Source organism: Mirounga leonina, unplaced genomic scaffold (genome assembly GCF_011800145.1).
Source record: "Mirounga leonina isolate KUSES-001 unplaced genomic scaffold, KU_Mleo_1.0 Mir_165, whole genome shotgun sequence".
NCBI classification, from domain to species: Eukaryota; Metazoa; Chordata; class Mammalia; order Carnivora; family Phocidae; genus Mirounga; species Mirounga leonina.
Window position 1 is genome coordinate 82,704,676 of NW_023270415.1, and position 10,575 is coordinate 82,715,250.

At 48.4% G+C, this 10,575-nt stretch overlaps 1 long non-coding RNA gene across 1 annotated transcript; it reads left to right on the forward strand.

Moving 5' to 3' along the window:
* The first annotated feature begins 5,753 nt into the window (after positions 1-5,753).
* LOC118015347 lies at positions 5,754-9,055 on the forward strand. Its single transcript, XR_004680616.1, has 2 exons — positions 5,754-7,495; positions 8,691-9,055. It is a non-coding gene; the product is annotated as an uncharacterized LOC118015347 (long non-coding RNA).
* The last annotated feature ends 1,520 nt before the right edge of the window (positions 9,056-10,575 follow it).

Here is a 10,575-nt window from a genome sequence, read left to right on the forward strand (position 1 = left end):
TGGAATGCAGATACCCTCTCAGGGTCCAGCTAAGTGCAGGGCTGGGCCAGAGGACCTGGAGGCATCCGTGGAGGCCAACTCAGGGCAGGGAGAAGATCAGTCCGCCCCTTCCCCTTCTCCTCTCCTCCTTCTGCCTTGTCTTCCTGGCAGGACCCAGGACAGAGGTCCAGCCTGTCCCTGGCTGCAGCCCTGGCTGGAGTCAGAGGGGCGGGAAGGAGGCCGGGGAGGAGGGGCCCCCCAGCAGGATGCCCGAGTGTGAAGGTGGTTGTTACTGTAATCAGGGACCCCATGGGCATTCAGGGATTTCAGCCCCAGGACCCGGCCCCTGCCCCATCCTTCACCCTCCACAAGGCCCGCATCCTCCCCAGCCCAGTCCCTGTCTGCAGCCAGTCCTCCCTCCAGTCCCAGGAAATCCAGCTGTTCCGGGGGCTGCAAAATCATTACAAGCTGGAGCAGAGCCAGCCCTATGGGGCTTGATTCTGAGTCCTGCAGCCCCACAGTGAGGAGAGGTGAGGCCAGGCAGGAGCGGGGAGAGGGCAGAGTGGACTCTCCCTGGGGGCCATGGCTCCCTGGTCAGCGCAGACCCTGTTGTGTGCTGGCCCCTAGGGCACCCAGATTTCAGCTCCCGGGCAGGCTCTGGGAGGGAGACCAGAGTGTGGTTCCTATTAGCTCAGACGTGTCACTCTGTCCTGTATCTACAGCCTGTCTCCCGAGCTGGAGTCCCCCTCCTAGTCGGCCAGCAACACCTTCAGGACCAAGAACAGGCCATCATGAAGCTCAGGGGCCAGTGCGTGGCTGGGCAGGCAGGGGAGGGCTTGCTTTCAGCTCAGGGAGTCTCTGGCTGGGCTAGCAGGGGCTTAGGAGGGCTGGCCTTCCAGCTTCTCTGCTGACCAGCCCTGGGACTGGAGCCATGTACCTCCCCTCTCTGGGCCTCACTCTCCTCCTCTGTGCAATGTGGTAATGGTGAATGATTGCTCCCATGGCAGGAACATGTGGGGTGCTGGGCACAGAACCTGGATTGCAGAGTGCAGTGGGGGATGGTGAGCCGTGTCGGCAGTGAGCACCCCTCCCCCCAAAAGCAATCCAGCCCTTCCATGCAGCCCCCAGGCCCCTGGCTGGGAGCCCAGAAGCAGTGGCCGACCACACTCCAGACACCAGGCCCCTGTGTGTGGCTCTTCCTCAGGAATGGGGATGTGGTGGGGACCCCGTGACACGGGGCCAGCTCTTGTCTCTGACGGAAGGAGAAGAAAGACTTTCCCTGGGGTCCCCTAAGGCCACGTAAGAAGGGAGGAGGCTGCCCCTAAATGGTACATTGAAATTCTGCTTCTGTTAGAACCTGAGCATTGGGGTTTGGTTCTTTCACTTGCTGGGCTGACGAGACACACACGCTCTCCATGACTCCTCCTCAAATGAAGAGCTCTTGCAGGTCCCGGGCGTCCTGGACCTGGGGAGGGGAGAGGGGCCAGTACCCTCCCTGGCTCCTGAAGGAGACCTGTCCTCCCAAAGACAGGATGGTTTCGGGTCATGATCCTGGGCCAGGGCTGGAGACAGCCCCTCACTGCTCCTGACTCTGGGGCTCAGTGGGCCTTTCTCAGGCACAGCAACGCCCACTGAAAGTGGGGGCTTCAGAAAGAACACACTCCTGGACCCGGTCCTGCTCCAGGACGGTGGCTGCCTTCCCCAGCTCCGGAGGAAGAGGGACATCCTCTGTTTCTTTGGGCGGTGGTCCTCTGACCCACGAGCAAGCACTGAAAAGTTTCTAGTCTGCCTCTGGAAGTGCACCAGCCAGTCACTGTCCACACACGAAGACGGACAACTTGCTAAGGAAGTGCGGGAGGTGATCCTGTGCAAATGGTCTGCGGGTCGGTGGGGCTGGCTGCTTCAGGGCACCCTTTCTCTGGATAGGAATCCTCCTGGAGTCTCGTCTCTGCTCTCGGAGCTCCCTTCCTGCTGGTTTCAGGACCAAGGGAGAGACTGTGGTGTGGCTTGGAAGGCTCCACCCCAGCCTCCTTCCTTCCGCACACATCACTGCTCCCCAGGAAGCAGGGGCTGTTGCTCCCACATGCCCTGCGCAAGGCTGGTTTAAGGCATTCATTCCCTCCAAGGCCCAGCTGCTCTGGCTCCATCACATACATCGTGGCCACAGCTGCCTGGCTGGGTGAGGAGTCCAGGAGAGCTCTCCTTTCCCAGGATCAGGGTTCATATTCCTGGCCAGAGAAAGAAGCCCCATCTGTCCTCTGCTAGAGAAGGTGAATTCCTGGGCCGGGTGGCCCTCAGGTGCCTGAGGACATGGGGGTCCCCCGCAGGTCCCCTGGAGAGAAGAGTGACGGGCACCCCTGTCTGGGAGAACAGTGAGCAGCACCCATCCCAGGCCACACGTGCACCCATCACCTGGCAGTGCTTGGCCTCAGACTCACCCCCGGAAACTCTGGCCCGGTTTTTCACAGATGTGTTTTCAGGAATGTTCAGCACAGCAGTGGTGGAGAGAGCAGGGAATGGAACAGCAGTAATGCCCAAGGAGATGGATGGTGGCTCAGTCCGTTAAGCCGCTGACTCTTGATTTTGGCTCAGGATGTGATCTCATGGTGTGGGATGGAGCCCCATGTAGGGTCTGTGTTCAGGGCAGCGTGGGCTCACAATTCTCTTTTCCACCTCCTGCCTCTCCTACCACTCCCGTGCCACACTCTCTCTCTCTAAAATAAATTAATAAAATCTTTATAAAAATGGAATCCTACAGAATGTACTTTTAAAAAGTTGTAAAAAATCTGTCATATGATCTCACTGATGTGAGTAATTCTTAATCTCAGGAAACCAACTGAGGGTTGCTGGAGTGGTGGGGGGTGGGAGGGATGGGGCGGCTGCGTGATAGACATTGGGGAGGGTATGTGCTATGGCGAGCACTGTGAATTGTGTAAGACTGTTGAATCACAGACCTGTACTTCTGAAGCAAATAATACATTATATGTTAAGAAAAAAGAAGATAGTAGGCAGGGAAAAATGATGTAATGTATGGTGATTAACATAATAAAAAAAGGGAAAAAAGTTGTAAAAAATCATAACATTGATTTTGCCATTTTAACATTTTCAGGATAAAGTCCGGTAGTGTTAAGTATATTTATACTGCTGTGATACATATCTTGAGAACATTTCATTTGCAAATCTGAAATTCTGTACCCATTATTTGTTTTTCATGTAGAAAGCATATTTATTTATTTACTTATTTAATTATGTTCAATTAGCCAACATATAGTACATCTTTATTTTTTGATGTATTGTTAAATGACTCATTATTTGCATATAACACCCAGTGCTCGTCACAACATGTGACCTTCTTAATACCTATCACCCAGATACCCCATTCCCCCATCCCCTCCCTTCTGTAACCCTCAGTTAGGTTCCCGGAGTCCAGAGTCTCTCATGGTTTGTCTCCCTCTCTGATTTCTTCCCATTCAGTTTTCCTTCTCTTCCGCTACGGTCCTCCGTGCTATTCCTTATGTTCCACATATGAGTGAAACCATATGGTAACTGTCTTTCTCTGCTTGACTTATTTCACTTAGCCTAATCCCCTCCAGTTCCATCCACGTCAGTGCAAATTGTAGGTATTTATCCTTTCTGATGGCTGAGTAATCCCTTGTATATATGGACCACATCTTTATCCATTCATCTGTTGAAGGGCATCTGAGCTCCTTCCCCAGTTTGGCTATTGCAGACATTGTTGCTATGAACATTGGGGTTCAGGTGCCCCTTCTTTTCACTACGTCTGTGTCTTTGGGGTAAATACCCGGTAGTGCAATTGTCAGGTAGTAGGGTAGTTCTATTTTTAACATCTTGAGGAACCTCCATACTGTTTTCCAGAGTGGCTGTACCAGCTTGCATTCCCACCAACAGTGTAAAGAGGGTTCCCCTTTCTCCACATCCTCAGAACATCTGTCATTTCCTGACTTGTTCATTTTAGCCATTCTGACCGGTGTGAGGTGGTATCTCATTGTGGTTTTGATTTGAATTTCCCTGATGGCTAGTGATGTTAAACATTAGTCATTTTTATGTCTTTTTTGGAGAAATGTCTGTTCATGTCTTCTGCCCATTTCTTGATTGGGTTATTATTAGTAGTATTATTATTTTTGGGGTGTTGAGTTTGAGAAGTTCTTTCTAGATCTTGGGTACCAGCCCTTCATCTGTAATGTCATTTGCAAATATCTTTTCCCATTCCATGGGTTGCCTCTTAGTTTTGTTGACTGTTTCGTTTGCTGTGCAGAAGCTTTTTATCTTGATGAAGTCCCAAAAGTTCATTTTTGCCTTTGTTTCCCTTGCCTTTACAGACATGTCTTGAAAGAAGTTGCTGTGGCCGATGTCAAAGAGGTGACTGCCTCTGTTCTCCTCTAGGATTTTGATGGACTCCTGTCTCACATTGAGGTCTTTTATCATTTTGAGTTTATCTTTGTCCATGATGTTAGAGAATGGTCGAGTTTCAATCTTCTGCATGTGGCTGTCCAATTTTCCCAGCACCATTTATTGGAGAGACTGTCTTTTTTCCATTGGACATTCATTCCTGATCTGTCAAAGATTGGTGGACCATAGAGTTGAGGGTCCATTTCTGGGGTCTTTATTCTGTTCCATTGATCTATGTGTTTTCGTGCCAATACCATCCCGTCACAGATTTGCAATATAGATTGACGTCAGGCATTGTGATGCCCCCAGGTTTGGTTTTCTTTTGCAACATTTCCCTGGTTATGTATCCTTGGCTGCATGTTCTCATTTAGTACTGTGAATATGTCTTTCCAGCTCTTTTTCGCCTGCAAAGTCCCTATGGACAGGTCTGACGTTATTCTGATGTTCCTCCCTCCGTACATAAGAAATCTGTTCCCCCTGGCTGCTTTCTGGATTGCTTCCTTGGTTCTAAGATTTGCAAGTTTTCCATTTTTAATTCTAATAGTGTATTTATAGAATACTTTGGATTTTCTATGTACACCATCATATTATCTGTAAATAGTCACAATGATCTCCTCGCTTCTTATTCTTTTTGTTTCTCTTGGCTTATAACACTTGGGAGATTCTCCAATGGAATGTTGACCAGAGTAGCATTGCTTGAAGATTTTAATATACCTTTCTCAATATCTGATAGAAAAAGCAGACAAAACATTGGTAAGACATGTGACCTAATTGACATATATGGAACATTACAGAGTAAGTGCAGAATACATTATTTTCAAGTGGTGCTAGAATATTTATCCAAATAGACGATATGTTGGGCCATGAATCAAGTCTACACATTTTAAAAGCCTGAAATTAACTAGGTTATCAGGGAATCGAGCCATAGTCATAATGAAAAGAAAAGCAGGAAGTCCCTCAATGCTTAAAACTTAAATGTAAATTTGCTACGTATCCTAAGGGTCAGAGAGGGAATCACAATGGAAAGTCTCGATCTTTCCTACATCAGAGCTCACAGACAATGGCATTCTATCCGTGAAGAGCACTATAAATAAGGTAGACAGGAGTTGAGCCTTAAGTCCGAGTTCTGCCTACCTCAGCCACACCTGGCAGCCTTGGCATGTGGTCGCCCCCAGCTGCCCTTTCTGGTAGCCCTGAGCTAAGGGGGACAACATAGCCATATGGAAATGGGAAGCTCCCCACTCCTAGTGACGATGGTGCTATTGTATTGTCCTCACCAGTCCAACAAGATGATTTCTGAGTGAAACATGACACAATAGCAGCTTCTTGACCTTCCTTAAGGTTTGAAAATCATCTTGCGAGTCATCTATCAGAAATATGGTTTCAACATGTGTCCTTTTTTCTGGAAAAGAAATAGATCCAAATAGTAATTATGGTTTCTGAGCACCTGCCCTTGAGCTCCATCACACTGCTCTTTGTGGAATTCTCCCTCTTAAACTTCTAAACTATGATGTAGGTATTTTTAGTCACATTTTCTAGATGGTTAGACGGGGTCTCAGAGACGATACGAGTCACGGAGGATTTTAGTGTCAGAGACCTAAGTGGGATCTCCAAACTGACTCCAAATCCCTTGTTATTCCATACACGGAACTCTTTCCCTGTTATCTCTGGTCTTCTCCATCTGGAAACATATCAAGTACCAGGATTTTCTTGTTGTGTGGCCAACTGGAATGAATTCAGCCGGCCTTTTAAACTATGCCCATCATGATCAGTGGAGGACCTTTGAGTAAGATACTCCAAGATCTCTAGGAATAGAGACATTATAATCTGCTTGAGATCTTCAAGTTACTGAAAGAACTATCTTTTTTTTAATTGATTCAGGCTCTAGTATGTTCAGAGTGTGCTGTAAGACAGGTCTGAAATAGTATTTAAAAACACTCAGCTCAGCCTCTTCTACAAAGTGAGACAGTGCTTATAAACATTGCTAAAATAGTCCCTTAGCTATGATTACTTACTTCCCAACCATCGTAGTGTTTATATGGTATGACTATGACTTAACATTAGTCAAAATCTGCAAGGAAAGAACTGAGACAGTGTATGCAAGCTTTTAGGGGCACTTCATGTTTCCATTAGTGTTGTGAAAATGAGCTACTCTGTTTTATTCTATAGTCCAAGGGAATGGTGCCAGACATCTCTGAGATGTCTAGGAGTTCTAAAATTCTGACTTTAAATTATCTGTGTGCTTCAGAGATTTGGGCAGGAGAAGGGGAGGAGCCCAGCATCTGTGAACACCTCTGTTACCTGTGTTGACCGTGGGACAGGTGAACTTCTCTAGGCATCATTTTGATTTTTTGGCACTATTGTTAAAGGTACTTTTGTCTCAAGTTCCTCCCTTTAGTAGCAATTCTAATGATAATGGAAATTTTTATCTTTTACCATCCGTGGGCCTGGATCCTGGGCTCCCAGAGAAGCTATCCTTTAACATTTTACCGAGGTCAAAATGACTGGGCCAAGCCTCAGAGTATGGGTCCTATTTCTGTCCCAAGCACATATTGTACATCTGGTTTGAGAAGAAAAAGATAACCCCAAAATGCCATTGCAAACATAAAGATAAGAAAAACAAAAGAACCTCTCTGGCTTCCATAAGATTAGAGTCATACCAACTTGTACAAACTGAAAACATAAGAGAAAGTCTGTCACTTTCTTGAATGTTCTTCCTCATGATGATATGTAACTCTGTATGTAAATCAACACAGAACAAATATATAAACCTGCCTCAAATGTTCCTTCCCCGGAGCACTCCCTTTTTTGTGAAGATTGTGTCTCCCAGGCAGCTGTCCTGACTTGGGTTTGAATAAAACTCTCTTCCTTTTTCTCTAAAGTGTTTAAAAGGGTTTGTTCATTCAGTGTCGAGAATAACAATATGTTTTCTTTTTAAGTGAAAAATAAATGTTCCTCGTTCACAACTCCAACAGCAGAGAAGGGCGGCTGTTCTTCATCCTGGAGCTTCCCTGCAGAACCAAGCATATGTATATATATTCCAGCATAAACGGGCTCATCCTACAAGGATGCTTTGAAGGTCCAAGAAGCACTATCCAGTCCATGGGTGAGACCAGAAGGCGAAGCTCTTCACGTTTAGAGCACTAGTTTTTGGGTTTAAAACTGCCTTGGAAATGCGTGAAACCATTGCATTTCCTAAAGCCCAAAGCCTCAGAAGGTCCGAGCGCAGCTGATCTTGCCGGGAGCCGGGAACAGCTCTGCAGGCGGGGGTTGGTGCAGGAAGGGAAGGGGCAGGGCTCTGGGGGTGGTCTGCAGCCAGAGGCGGCCGCGGAATGGGCCGGGTGTGTGTGGGGGGGCGGACCCCGCCCATAGCCCCCGCCCCCGCCTGCGCCGCCGAGCCAGGTGTTGGCGTGAGGACGGGCCTCCTGGACCACCTGCCGTCGTAGGGAGCCGCGGGCCTGAGGGCGGGTTGGCCAGTAGAGGCAGGCGCGGCATCCAATGGGCTCGGGGCACCACCCTCCCCGACCAATCACCGCGTGGGGGTGGAGTTACCTCTCTGAGGGAAGACCCGGATCGGCCCCGGATGCAGAGGTGGGGCAGAAGGCCAGCTCCCAGAGAGTTCACCTGTAGAGTTCCCGGCTGGGTGAGACCACGCTGTGGGCCGGGGTGGGGTCCCGGGGGTAGGGTGCACCTCGGGTGGGAGTTGGGTCCTCGAAGGAGGCGGGGAGCGAGCTAATCCCGCGAACTCAGATGAGTTTCCTAATCGTTGAAAGTCCTTCAACGGGCCGTATCCCCCAGCCCCGTGAACTCCAGGGCTCCACTCACCTGAGCTTTTTTGGGATGGGTTGCGGACATTTCAGGGTTTCCCGTGTTCCCCTGGAAGAGTGCACGTAAGGACTGCACACAGTCCCCAAGTTCAGTGGGGTGCCCCCTGTCCCCTGGCAGAGTGCAGGTAATGGACCTTGAGTAGCACCCCGAGTTCAGCAGGGTGTCCCCTGTTCCCCCAGGCACAGGTGTGGCGGTAACAAGCCCCAGAGCCGTCCTCCAACTTAGCATTGTGCCCCATGTTCCCCGGGTATGGTGGTAATGGGCTGTCAGGATTGTGCGGGAGGGTCCTCCAGGTGGGGGCCTGGAGGCTGGAGTAAACTAGACCCTACTCAAGTTGCATGAGGAACAGATGAGTTGAGGTGTTGATTTGGAAGAGTCATTTCGCGTTTCCAAAAATGTCAAAGTCATTGGTCTACTTTAGAATGAAGATAATTAGTACTTAAAAAACAAGTATGTGTTTCCCCTTCTCCCAGAAACCGAAGCAGGTGTGCTTGCCATAGGTCGGAGGTCCTACTTATCCCCACCTGACAGCACTTCTCCCCTCTGGCTCCATGAGACCCGAAGTTTTGAACATCAGCATGTGAGTCAGTGATGCTGCTTGTCACAGGACGTCAGCATTCAGAGAGAGCAGCAGGTCCATTTGGCACAATGTCATCTTCAAGTCAGGACTGGAGGTAAAACTTCTGATTAACCCCAAACCTCCTGGGCTTTCCTCTTTTTTCTAGTTGAGCTACGAAGTAAAACTTAAGTAGCTCTCAGCATTCTCCATTTGGTTCAAGAGTTACTTTCCCTGCGGGTAGAACATTGCAGGGGATCCGATTTTCTCTGTTCATTTATTGCTTACAAAATATATTCTGATCATCTGTTTCCTAGAAGTAACTTTTATTAGAAAGGGAAGGTGAAATGTACTCTTTGTGTGTTTTTAAGATATCTTTTGTTCCTCAATCTAATAGCGTTTATTCAATTGGGCCTAGGATATGGTTGAGCGGCCAGCATCTAGAGTTAGGTGGCTTTTTGTCGTCAGATACAGATTCGGATGATGTCTTGTCATTTGTCAAAGGTGATGTTTCATAATTGATTAGTGTTTTCATCAGCAGAGTTACAGTTAGGGTCAAGGGAAAAGTCAAAATTATTCAAAGCAGGCTTTTACTGTTTAAAAGTTGAGCCTGAGTTTCTAGTTTTTCTAAATGTATCCTCTAGATATTTTGACATGCTGTATTTTCTCTGTAGTTTCTTTGGTGGTGGAGTCAGAAGGAGAGTGTTTGGGAATTCTGGATGGAGGCATGCTGGTGTCAGGAGCACTGGGCTGAGTTCTGGAACTGCTTGCCTGAGCCTAGGTGCGTCAGGTTATCCCACAGAGCTTCCGTTGACTCCTTATGAAATTGCTGGAAGGTAATGTCTATGGAAAGTCTTTTTTTTAAAACATTTTATTTATTTATTTGACAGAGAGAGAGATAGCGAGTGGGAACACAAGCGGGGGGGGGGTGGGAGAGGGAGAAGCAGGCTCCCCGCTGAACAGGGAGCCTGATGCGGGGCTCGATCCCAGGACCCCAAGATCATCACCTGAGCCGAAGGCAGACGCCTAACGACTGAGCCACCCAGGCGCCCCTCTATGGAAAGTCTTTTTCCACAGAAACTGTTCTGCCTAATGAAGAGCCATTAAAATTGAGGTGATTTGGGCTGAATTATTCTGTAAATAATAGTTTTAATCCCCCCGTCATAGGATATGGTATTTTATTATACAAGGAGTCCTCAGAAGGTTGCAGTGAAAGAATCCGATCTCAGAGCATGTTCATATTCCATTGATATGTTACTTACAGTTTGCACAGGTAGGAAGGTAAATGGAGAGAAATACGACAGAAGGGGAAAGTAGGTGTGAACCATTCATTAAGTAGCCTTCTACCTTTGGGCCAGTGTCATTTTGGAAGAAGAGGGGGAATCCTGGAGCTCTGCAGCAGATGGGGGAGTTCCAGGTCTGGGTAAAGCTGACAGGGGCCTCAGAGGAGAGCTGAGTGCATTATGCAGGAGGGTGTGGGCAGGGCGGGCTCCAGGGCTGGCTGTGGGTCTCCCGTGTGAGAGTTGTGACAGGTGAGGGCCGTGAGCAGGTTCCTGGCTGAGGACAGGTGAGGCCCAGGTGGAGAGCTGGCCGAGCACCTTCTTCTTTGCCACCAGGCTCACCCAACACACACAACCTCATCATCTGTCCCTGTTAGTCCAGTTCAGACGTCTCAGAGTTGCCAGGCCGAGACGTTTGTTTGAGCTTCTTTCTTTGTGTGTGAAGTTTCAAAACTTTGATTATGGAAATGACGGGTCGTCAGAACATCTGTTACTCTTTCATTTCCTGCTCTTTTTTCTTTT